Source organism: Pan troglodytes, chromosome 21, assembly GCF_028858775.2.
Source record: "Pan troglodytes isolate AG18354 chromosome 21, NHGRI_mPanTro3-v2.0_pri, whole genome shotgun sequence".
NCBI lineage: Eukaryota > Metazoa > Chordata > Mammalia > Primates > Hominidae > Pan > Pan troglodytes.
Window position 1 is genome coordinate 39,544,640 of NC_072419.2, and position 12,871 is coordinate 39,557,510.

Sequence of the window (12,871 nt, forward strand, 5' to 3'; positions counted from 1 at the left end):
GGTGGATGGTGGATGGATGAATGGATGGGAGGATGGGTAGATGGATGATGGATGGATAGATGGATGGATAGGAGGGTGGGTAGATGGATGGTGGATGGATGAATGGATGGGAGGATGGTTAGATGGACTGTGGATGGATGAATGGATGGGAGGATTGGGTAGATGGATGGTGGATGGATGGATAGGAAGGTAGGAAGATGGATGGTGGATGGATAGATGGATGGTTGGATAGGAGGGTGGGCAGATGGATGGTGGATGAACGAATTCATCATCACTAATCTAGCCCCACTCCCAGCTGAGACACACAGTCGCTGGAACCAAGAGAGGCAGGGGTCAAGGATTTCAGATTCCCCATGTTCATACAAATATTTTTCAGAATAAATAACTCTTACCTATTTATTAGAGCAAAGAGCTCTTCTAAGTGATACCTTAAAACAAACAAAACCTAGTTTGAAATGTTACATGGAATCAAACTGCTTTTTTATCCTAAGTAAATTCATAATTCAGACATTTCACTAATTGACATCTTCCTCCACAAGATACCCAAGTGCTTGAGGTCAACAAGAGCAAGCCAAATCTCAGATGGATGAAGAATCTCGAACATATTCACATTATTTGAAATGCATATGATTAATTCCCACTTCTGGGAATTTCCTAAAGAAATAATCAGAGATGGCCGGGCGCGGTGGCTCATGCCTGTAATCCCAGCACTTTGGGAGGCCGAGGTGGGCGGATCACCTGAGGTCAGGAGTTCGAGACCAGCCTGACTAACATGGTGAAACCCCGTCTCTACTAAAAATACAAAAAAAATTAGCCTGGTGTAGTGGTGGGTGCCTGTAATCCCAGCTACTTGGGAGGTTGAGGCAGAAGAATTGCTTGAACCCAGGAGGCAGAGGTTGCAGTGAGCTGAGATCATGCCATTGCACTCCAGCCTGGGCAACAGAGCAAGACTCTGTCTCAAAAAAAAAAAAAAAAAAGAAAAAGAAAAAAAAATAATCAGAGATGCAGACAAAGATGGTTACCATAGCACTGGTTTTATGGTGAAAATTTGAGAACAATCTAAATGTCCAACAATACAAGATTTATTTTTATGATAAATTCCTAATAAAAAATTTGTACAGGCATTAAAATAATGTTTTAAAAGAGCATTCATAAGAAAATACAAGAAGACTAGGATACAAACCTATTTAGAGATTATCTGAAAATTAAATATACATATATAAAATAAATGAGCTGGGCACAGTGGCTCACACCAGTAATCCCAACACTATGGGAGGCCAAGGCAAGCAGATTGCTTGAGCTCGTGAGTTCGAGACCAGCTTGGGCAGCATGATGAAACCTCATCACTACAAAAAATACCAAAAAAATTAGCCAGGCATGGTGGTGCATGCCTGTAGTCCCAGCTACTCGAGTGGCTGAGATGGAAGGGTGGCTTGAGCCTAGGAGGCAGAGGTTGCAGTGAGCTGGGATGGCGCCACTGCACTCCAGCCCAGGCAATAGAGCCAGGCCTTGTCTCAATAAATAAATAAACTCAAAATGTAGGCTGTGATTGTCAGACAGCTTGAGTGGTAGGATCGCAGGTTACTTTTATTTTATTCTTAATACTGTTTCCAAAACTTTTATGGTGAACATGGTTGACTTTTATGATTGGGGGAAAATGTTCTCATTCATTCAATAATTGTAGGGATAGGTATCGACACTTACTTTGTGCCACATGAGCAAAACACAGCAAGAATGGTTTCTGCCCTCACAAAACTTGTGATGGAGACAATGTTAAATAACCCAGCCAATAAAAAGACAAAGGACTACAAATTCCAATGAGAGCCAAGAAGGAAAACTACAGGGTGCCAGGAGAGAGAAGAATGGCAGCGTGGCCGGGCACGGTGGCTCATGCCTGTAATCCCAGAACTCTGGGAGGTTGAGGAAGGCAATCACTTGAGGCCAGGAGTTCCAGACCAGCCTGGCCAACATGGTGAAACCCCATCTCTACTAAAAATACAAAAATTAGCCAGGCGTGGTGGCACTTGCCTGTGGTCCCAGCTACTAGGGAGGCTGAGGCAGGAGAATCGCTTGAACACAAAGGCGGAGGCTGCAGTGAGCCAAGATCGTGCCACTGCACTCCAGGCTGGGTGACAGAGTGAGGCTCTGTCTCAAAATAAAAACAATGGCTGGGGTAGCCTACTTTAGAAGAGGTGACCGGGGAAGGCCTCTTGAAGGAGAAGCTGTTCGAGCTGAGACCTGCAGTGTGAGTGAGCCAGGTAAAATGTGGAGGAAAGGGTTCTGGGCAGTGGGAACAGAATGTGCAAAGGTCCTGGGGTGGAAATAAGGTGGGTCTATCTGAGAAACTAACAGAAAGCCAGTGCAGACAGTGAAATAAGCAAGAAGTGGTAGGAAATGAGGTTGGAGAGGCAGGCAGAGGTCCAACTGCACAGGGCCTCAAGGGCTAGGCCAAAAATATGGGCACCATTCTGTGCGGAATGGTGATTCACTATTTTAAGCAGGAGAGTGATGTGATCTGAATATGTCAGACTTTTTTTTTTTTCTTAAGAGAAGGGGTCTCACTATGTTGCCCAGGCTGGTCTGGAGCTCCTGGGCTCAAGCAATCCTCCTGCCTCAGATTCCTAATGTCATGCATTTTTAGAAGAAAAGAGATTGAGCCAGAGCTACAAAGCTACAGACTCCCAGAGCTTTGGGGGAAATCCAGTGCTGTTTTATTGTGAGACATCAGGGATCAACCCTGAGATGTTCAAACCAACTACCCTGAGGGAGCTCATATCTCTGCCCAGTGTTGTTCTGAAGAGTGGTAGAGACAGGAGAAAGGAAGGCTGAAGGTGGAGGGAACTCCCTGCCTCACATCAGCTATCACTTTAGGCACTCAGAGCCACTGTCTTCTCTGATTCCCATAAGCCCCATCAAAGAGAGGCAGACAGGGACTTATTAGCCTATTTGACAGACAGAGAAACTGAGGCTCAGAGGAGCTGGCCCATTCATTCGTGCATTCCTTCATTCATGCATTTACTGCACGCTAGGTGGAGACAGAGATGTGCAAGATGAGTGAGACACGCCCCAGCCCTGAGGCATCTCATGGACTATCGGATCAAGAAGACAAGGGGCATATCCTGGGACAAGGCTTTGCTCCAGACATGTCTGCCTTTGAATCTCAGCCCTGCCACTTCTGCAGAGAAGTAACTTAACTTCTCTGAGCTGCAGTTTCTTCACGTCTAAATGGGGAAAGTGGTGATGCTGCTGAGGAGGAGGACGGGGGAGGAAGAGGAGGAGGAGCGAGGAGGAAGATAGGTTGTTGTAAGAGTGGAGAGCATTTGCTGAGTGCTCAGTAGTGGGATTTTGGAGGTTGTGGGCAACTGCTTCTGACCCAAGTTTTAGTGTGATTTCCATGACACACCCTGTCTCTCCATCCTGGGCAGCGTTAGTTCTCCCTTATGTGAAACCCAAGCTGGCTGAGCCCACAGGCAAATGCAGCCATAGTGACACTGGAGCTATTCAGAGCCAACCTGTTGCCCTTCTATAAAAAGATGCCCACTGGCATCCTGAACGCACGAAACAATGTGTACCCAGTGGGTGCAAAGAGGCAGGGGGTGCTCAGAGGAGATGCAGCAGAACCAGAGTGCCCATGAGCCACATGTCCTCTGGGAAGGAAGGGAACGCCCTCTTGGGACAGCCACACTCAACTTTGACTTACAAAGCAGAAACCACAGGCCTAACCCTGAGTGTTGACATCTGTGAGCAAGTGGATGGAAAAGAAACAGCCAAAACTGAAATATCTGCAAACACGTCTTAAATACAGTACTTCGCTTTGAAACCTCTTACACATTTGTGACAAGGTTTGTTCACATATCTAGTTTGGGAGCATGTGTCCAGAAAACTTTACACCCCCACTGAAAATGAAACTTCAGGCCAGGCACGATGGCTCATGCCTGTAATCCCGGCACTTTGGAAGGCCGAGGAGGGTGGATCACCTGAGGTCAGGAATTCGAGACCAGCCTGGGAAATATAGTGAAACCTTGTCTCTACAAAAAATACAAAAATTAGCCAGGCTTGGTGGCCTATAGTCCCAGCTACTTGGGAGGATGAGGTGGGAGGATCACGTGAGCCCAGGAGGCAGAGGTTGCAGTGAGCCAAGATCGTGCCACTGCACTCCAGCCTGGGTGACAGAGTGAGACCCTGTCTCAAAAACGAAGAAACTTCAGAGTGAGGTTAAAATGTCTCTATACCTGCTTTCTGTCTAGTAAAAGCATTCTAAATGATCCATTTTTGGGAGGAGATAAAGAAACATAACCCCCCAAAATCCATATTTTACTGTTTCAAACAAGGTGTAAATAGTTGTGAAAATCTAGATTCTGTAGATAGGAGAATGGCATAAAATCTGAGCGAAAGGTAGAAAAAGACCTGAGCGTGGCTGATGCAATAGTAGATAATGATGATGATAGTAGATTATGGAGACTCACATATCCTAGGCAGGGTGACATATTTCATCTTGTTTAATCCTCACAGCAACCCTATGATAGGCATGATTTCATCCCCACTTTATAGATGAGGAAACTAAGGAACAAAAATATTAGATAATGTCCCAAGGCCACACAGCCAGGAGGCAGCAGAACCAAGATTCATATCAAGGCCTGCCTGGCCCCAAACTCTGTGACCAGAAACTCTGCCTTTTCCTAAACCATTGGTTCTTCACCGTTTATACATCACAAGGCCCATCAAGAATCTTATTAAAGCAACGTGGGGGTATCATTGAGCCCAGCAGTTTGAAACCAGCCTGGGCAACATAGTGAGATCCCATCTCTACCAAAAACATAGGAAAAAGCTAGCTGGGCATGGTAACATGAACCTATAGTCTCAGTTAAGGTGGGAGGATGGCTTGAGCCCAAAAGGTCAAGGCTGCAGTGAGCTGTGATGGCACCACTACATTCCAGCCTGGGCAACAAAGCGAGACCCTGTCTCAAAAAAAAAAAAAAAAAAAGAATCTCATTAAACATATCTCTGAGAAGTGAACATTAACACCAAATTTTATATGCAACTTCAGAGGGTCCAGGGACACAAACTGCCTGCGGTAGCCCCCCGTGACCTCGTGTGACTGGCAGAGATCTGACACTGATTACGCCAGAGGACTGAGCCAAGGAAGGCAGGCCATGGCCTCCGAGTTCCAGGGGCCTAGACAGACACAGACAAGCACATAAAAAGATAAAAGCATAAACATGTATGCAGACGTGTGTCCATCACTAAAGAATCCTGAAGTTTCTGTCCCTGGGACATCCTCGGCTCAACCTGGCCTATTGTGATCTCACACAGAGGCTATTAAGAGTTGGCAGACTGCATTATCACTGGTCATTGTGATCTCAGCCAAGACTTGGCCAGCCTTGAAAAGGACTTCCCTTCAAAGAGTCTGCAGGTCAAATCGCTTAGGGCTCAGGGACAAACTGGCCGTTGTTCCCAGCTGATAAGCCACCCTATGTCACGTAATCCACCATGGGGACCCTGGATTAGCAGAAGTCAATGGCTGCCCCACCTCCTAAAGTTGAAGAGGAGAGAGACAAAGAAGCAGAAAGCCCCGAGGCCCATCAGAGGCTGCCTCCCGGATGTGCCCCTTCCCCTTCATGACCTCTGTGGTTGGGTTCATTGTTTGGGTTCAGAGAATCATTCGAGGCACCAAACTCAAGGGCCACACCCATCAATGGGTGGCACAAATTTCATCTCAAAGATGATTCAATTTCCCTCAAATGTCCAAGAAAAATAAGACCCAGGACAGTTGAGTTTTGGCTCCTACTTATCATCATGAATAAAACTCTAAGTTCTGCCCTCTGACATTTGATGCAAAGGTCTACGTATCTAATACAAAGGTCTACGCACTGTCTGTTCAGCAATGTCCAAAGTGGGGCCTTTGACAAATGAAACCATAGTTGAGGTTCACGGCATGAGAACTGCAGTGGAGCTGGAGAGGTCCTGCAGCCTAGGGAGGGCCATGCAGCAGACATGCTGAGCCTGCTTGAAGGCAGGACCCCAGTCCAATGCCTAGCCTGCAGGTCCCTGAAGTGGGCATTCACCACCCCCTGAGGCAAAATCAGCTTCCTCACCTGGACTCTTGCTTTGTAAGCTGTGGTTACACCAAACAGCATGATAGGATGCACAAAACAAAATCACAAATCTTCAAGTGATAGGAACCTAGATGGTGACTGGGCCTTCTCCTGCTATACAGGGAAAGCCTCAGGCCCAAAGAATAGGTTCTAGAATTTGGGGAGCCATTCGATGAGATAACAGGTAAGAAGGAGCCCTGTCCAAAGACTAGATTTTTTTTTTTTTTTTTTTTTGAGACAGGGTCTTGCCCTCTTACCCAGGCTGGAGTGCAGTGGTGTGATTAAGGTTCACTGCAGCCTCAACCTCCTGGGCTAAACGATCCTCCAAACTCAGCCTCCCGAGTAGTTGGGACCACAGGCACATGCCACCATGCCTAGATAATTTTTGTATTTTTGTGGAGACAGGGTTTCGCCATGCTGCCCAGGCTGGTCTTGCACTCATGAGCTCAAGCAATCTACCTGCCTTGGCCTCCCAAAGTGTTGGGATTACAGGCATGAGCCATTGCTCCCAGCTGAATTTCTTAAATATAAATGAGAACCTCAGCAGCCTAGTGACACCATTCAAGTCTCATTCCAGGGGCAACCAGGGGAAGCAAAGTGGGCTGAGCCAGTTATGTAACTCCCAAGCTTAAACCCCTCCACCTTCCAATCACCCTGAAAACAAAAATCCAAAGTCTACCACAGTGTATCCCTCAGGATGCATCTGGTCACAGGCAACAGAAAACAGGCTCTTATTGATGATTTCACCCGGAAGGCGTTCAGAGCAGGGCAGCTCCTTGCCTGGTAACATCTGCGGATCAACATCTTCCTTCCCATTTCTCTACTGTCTCCTTCATCTTCAGCCAAGCTCTCACCCCTAGGGCTACTCAAGCTCATGCCCACTCAGGTTTTTTATACTTTCCAACTGCCCTGCATCCATTACTCACTCCCCAGGTCTTTGCATGGTTCGATCCATCATCATGTCACCCACGTCTGGGATAAAATGTCACTCAGCACAGAGGTGTGGGTCCAAAGGAATCTCACCCCCTCTTCTCCATCATCTTTGTTTCTCTTTCTTCACACATGTATCATTATCAAGAATTGTCAGGCCGGGTGCTGTGGCTCACATCTGTAATCCCAGCACTTTGGGAGTCCAAGGCAGGTGGATTCCTTGAGTCCAGGAATTTGAGACCAGCCTGGGCAACATGGCAAAACCCTGTCTCCACTAAAAATAGAAAAATTAGCTGGGCGTGGTACCACGCACCTATAGTCCCAGCTACTTGGGAGGTGAGAGGATTGCTTGAACCCAGGAGGCAAAAGTTGCAGTGAGCCAAGATCATACCACTGCACTCCAGCCTGGGAGACAGAGCTCTGTCTCAAAAAAAAAAAAAAAAAATAGAATTGTCCTGTTATCAGTGTCCCCCACTAAGGGGTGAACTGCATGAGGGAGGACACAGTATGGCATGTCCCCTGCCTGATCCCTACCACCCACCGCAGTACCTGGCAGGGAGAAAGTGCAGGGGCTGTTTGCTGAAAGAATGCATGTGTTGCACACATGCTGGAACCCTGACAACTTCCCACTTCATTTCCAGAAAGGAAAAGTCGGTACTGGAAGGTCATTTTATGTCCAGTAGGATGATCCAAGTCCAAATCCTAGACCAGCTCCAGACTTCTGGGTGTCTTGGGGCATGTGACCCCTGCTCTGGAACTCAGTGTCCTCACCTACAAAATGAGGGTGCAGAATGGACTAGACTAGTGGTTCTCCAATCTGGGCCGCCTGCAGAGAGGCCTTCTAAAACATTCCTGCACCTCCACCCTTACTTATTAAAGCAGGATCCAGAAGTTGGGGAAGAGAGGAACCAAGAATTAAAACCTGTAACATACGCACCAAGGTGATAATGATGTCTATTGGGACCTCCAGGTTCTTCTGAACTCAGAGGTACTGGAATAAAGGGCAGGCCCAGGCCCATGGCTGCCACATGGACTCTCCAGAGAACCTTCCAGATGCTCTGCCCAAGCCCAGCTCGTGCAGCTCCCGGAACCAGCTTCCTTTCCCTCCGAGCCTGATCCATGCTCATTCACTCATCCCTGGGATGAGCTAGGAGTGTCAGTCTCTCCCAGCTGACCATCAGCAGCCTTAGGGCTGGAACCCTGTCTGTGATATGCAATGTTCTACTGCTGTCCAGAAACACTGCCTGGCACAATATGTGTCTGTGGGAATGAAGGAATGAACAAGAGCACGCAGGCCCATTACTGTGGGGCTTTTTGGAGCCTGTAATGAATTAAGATGCTCAGAGAGGCCAGGCACGGTGGCTCACCCCTGTAATCCCAGCACTTTGGGAGGCAGAGGCGGGCGGATTTCTTGAGGCCAGGAGCTCAAGACCTGCCTGGCTGACATGGCAAAACCCCATCTCTTCTAAAAATACAAAAATTAGCCAGGCATGATCGTGCACACCTGTAGTCCCAACTGCTCAGGAGGCTGAGGCAGGAGAATCGCTTGAACCCAGGAGATGGAAGCTGCAGTGAGCCGAGATAGCACCACTGCACTCCAGCCTGGGTGACAGAATGAGACACTGTCTCAAAAAAAAAAAAAAAGTCACTCAGAGAATCTCCAGACAAGGAGAGGCCCACCTCCCCGCTGTGCAGTCAGGCCCAGAGCCTGGACCATGAAACAGAGGTTGGGACACATTTGCCATAGGGAACAGGGACTGCCCCATACAGTCACTACTGTATGAATGCACAAGAATGTCATGTATCTTGGGGGCTGATTGAACCCAATAGACAGGGGCCATCTACTCTACTTACTTTAGGCACATTTGAACTGAATTAACTACCCAGACGCATTCATAAGGTTTTTTCCTTTCCGTCAACTCTTTTTTTTTTTTTTTTTTTTTTGAGACAGAGTCTTGCTCTGTCACCCAGGCTGGAGTGCAGTGGTGCAATCTCGGCTCACTGCAAGCTCCGCCTCCTGGGTTCAAGTGATTCTCCTGCCTCCACCTCCTGAGTAGCTGGGATTATAGGCATGTGCCACCATGCCTGGCTAATTTTTTGTATTTTTGGTAGAGATGGGGTTTCACCATGTTAGCCAGGATGGTTTCGATCTCCTGACCTCATGATCTGCCCACCTTGGCCTCCCAAAGTGCTAGGATTACAGGCATGAGCCACCGCATCTGACCCTTTCTGTCAACTTCTATACTAAATTATTTATCTGCTTCTTCTAATCTTCCCAGCAACCTTCTCCCAGGAGAGGTGAATGCCCCAAACTCACCTCAGGGCCACCCACTCACTACAGAGCCTGTGAACACTTTTCTCTCTACCTGGGATGTTTCTCTGCAGGATGATCATAGATCACCTCAATGACACCCGCTCATCCTTCAGACAGCAGCTCTCACATCACCTCCTAAGGGAAGCCCTCCCAGATTTCTCCTGTTCCCTCACAGAACTGGGCTCCTTTCCCTCAGAACACACCCTTTCTTCACTAGTCCCTCAATAAGTAGTGGCGTACACTGAATTACTTCATTCACATCTGTCCCACGCATAAAACTGGAAGAGCCCCGCCACCAGAGACAGGGTTGGGTCTTTCCCACCTGCCAGAGCCTGGCACATTTGTAACCAGAGAAGTGCATGATGGTAATGGAAGCCAAGGACCACACAACAAGCAAGCGGCCTACCCAGGATCTGAGCCCAGAACTTTCTGACTCCAGGCCAGGCGTGGTGGCTCACACCTGTAATCCCAGCACTTTGGGAGGTGGATCACCTGAGGTCAGGAGATTGAGACCAGCCTGGCCAACATGGTGAAACCCCATCTCTACTAAAAATACAAAAATTAGCCGGGCGTCGTGGTGCAAACCTGTAATCCCAGCTACTTGGGAAGCTGAAACACAAGAATCACTTGAACCCCAGAAGCAGAGGTTGCAGTGAACCAAGATTGTGCCGCTGAACTCCAGGCTGGGAAGCAAGAGTGAAACTCCATCTCAAAAAAACAAAAAAAAACTTTCTGACTCCAGTGCCCAGAGTCAGTGGCTCAGCAGCTCATGGACTCAGTGCTGAGTGCCATCCATGCCCAGAGCACAGCACGGGCACCAGAGAGGGCTCCCCCAGGGCTGCTACCTGCCAGCCTCTCAGTCCCTCTGCTCTGTCACTCTCTAGTGCCCCAATGGCTCCTAACGGCTTAAAATGGAGAATTAAAATCAGGAGACGTCAGCGGGCTGGTTCATGTTCTTGACTTTGCCCCACAAAAGAATCTGAGAGCTAGTCCAGAGTAAAAGTAAACAAAAGGGTTTATTACAAAGCAGGCTGGGCACGGTGGCTCACGCCTGTAATCTCAGCACTTTGGGAGGCCAAGGTGGGTAGGTCACCTGAGGTCAGGAGTTTGAGACCAGCCTGGCCAACATGGCAAAACCCTGTTTCTACTAAAAATACAAAAATTAGCCGGTGTGGTGGTGTACACCTGTAATTCCAGCTACTAAGGAGGCTGAGGCAGGAGAATCGCTTGAACCTGGGAGGCGGAGGTTGCAGTGAGCCAAGATCACACCATTGCACACCAGCCTGGTGACAATAAATTTCCGTCTCAAAAAAAAAAAAAAGAGTTTATTACAAAGCAAAAGAACCCTCTGACAGCTCATCAAAAGTGAGACAGCTCCGTGTGATGGGAGGGATCTTCCTTTATGGGAGATTTGCATGATTATTCATCAAGGGGCAAGAAAGAGGGGCTGCTACGAAACACGTTGGGGGTGCTTTATGAGGCCTGCATATTCAGTGGCTGTACGCCCTATTACATACATCGCATGTCTCATTAAAATCTTAAATCTCTACCCATGGGTATAGCTAAACTAAAGTTTTTTTTAGCATCAAAAAGAGCCTAGGTCAGTTTGAGGTCATTAGTTCCAGGTTTCCGCACCTGTGCAGGCCTGGGGATTTTTTTTTTTTTTTTTTTTTTTCCCCTCGGTTCTTGCTCCTCTCTGCTACAGGATGTCTTTAACCACAAGCCCCAGATGCGGTTCATGGAATACCAAGTGGCTTGTTCTTGCCATAAATTTGATAAGTGTTTTTTTTAAGAGAGGCTCTACTATCTAACCTACCTCAGAGAGACAGACACCTGGCCTGCCCGCCCCCTTCACAAGAAGCTCCAAGCACTCCAAACATCTTTCAGGAAGACACTGGCAATGTTGCAGCAATGAGAAGGGGATGATTTGGAAGGCAGCCTGAATCACGCTGCCCTTATCAGCATGCTTGGATTGTGTCCCTTCTTGTCTGACTTTTCAGACAGACATTGGGCTATAAAATTGGGATGCAGCTCTGTCATCAACAGTCTGGCGGCAGGAGCAGAAGGAAAGGCAGCTTCCGAAAACTTGGACCCATCCACCGCAGGCAAGGTAAGAACTTGCTGCGTCGAACGGGTGAAAGAGAAGGTCCAGCTCTCAGGTGGCAACAAGCAACGCACAGTCCATCTAAGGACCCATAACGAGGGTTTATGCATTTTTTGATCGCTTTAGCAATGTCCCTCCCCTGCTGAAATGCACTCTGCCTAGCACAGGGAAGGTGGTTGACAATTGCCTGTTAGGCATTGGTTTTCAGAGAATGGATTTAGTCCTGGGATTCTCAAAAGGTTTCACTCAAGTTAAAGTCTGACAATATTGCCATCAACTCAGTCACAGGCATAGATTTATTTTCTGCGAAAGTATGCTTAGATGTCATGTGAGATACTGAGGTTGAATTTCCCGCAGATGAGAGTAAAATTTTAAAAATTAATGAAGCTGTGTTGAGATTTTTTTCATAAGGCCTAATTAATTCAAACTGAAGAATTCTCACTGGCTTCATTCAGATTGTACCCTTCCTCACATTCCTGCCATAGTTGCTCTTCTTTTTTAGGGATAGAGTCTCGATCTGTTGCCCAGGCTGGAGTGCAGTGGTGTGAACTTGTCTCACTGCAGCCTCAACTTCCTGGGCTCAACCGATCCTCCCACCTCAGCCTCCCAAGTAGATTACAGGTATGAACCACCACGCCCAGCTAAATTTTTTTTTTTTTTTTTTTTTTTTTTGTAGAGACGGGGTCTCACCCTTTTACTCAGGCCGGGATAGACACTTTTTTAGGGTGTTGGCAAATGGCAAATGGCTTGCTTTTGTTAATGCCTATACATGGCAAGGGCAAAGATTCACAACCCAGCCTGGCACAGTGGTTCACACCTGTAATCCCAGCACTTTGGGAGGCCGAGGCAAGTGGATCACCTGAGGTCAAGAGTCAGAGACCAGCCTGACCAACACAGTGAAACCTCTTCTCTACTAAAAATACAAAAATTAGCTGGGTGTGGTGGTGCGCACCTGTAATCCCAGCTACTCAGGAGGCTGAGGCACGAGAGTCACTTGAGCCTGGGAGGTAGAGGCTGCAGTGAGCTGAGATTGCCCCACTGCACTCCAGCCTGGGTGACAGAGCAAGACCTTGTGGGGGAAAAAAAAAAAAGGCCCCCAACCCAATTTTACAAAACAAGCTCACCTTGCCTCACCAAGGTAAAATGCCAGGGGACACAAACCTCCACCTCACCCTAAACGTTAGAGGGAAAAACTTGGGAATCACACTTTTGGAGGAAAGTGAGGGTCAGTGGTGGGGATCAATCTCGAAAGTCACCCAGCACAGCTCACACTCAAACAGGGGTGTCCTGACTGGGTGTGGAACCAGCTCTCTGCCTCCTGAGTCTCAGAATCCTCAGTGTGAGCAGACATATGCACACACCCCAGTGACAAGAGATAGACCTGAGAGTGCAGCTGCAGGATTCAGAACTCTCCAGTTCCCCAGTTGG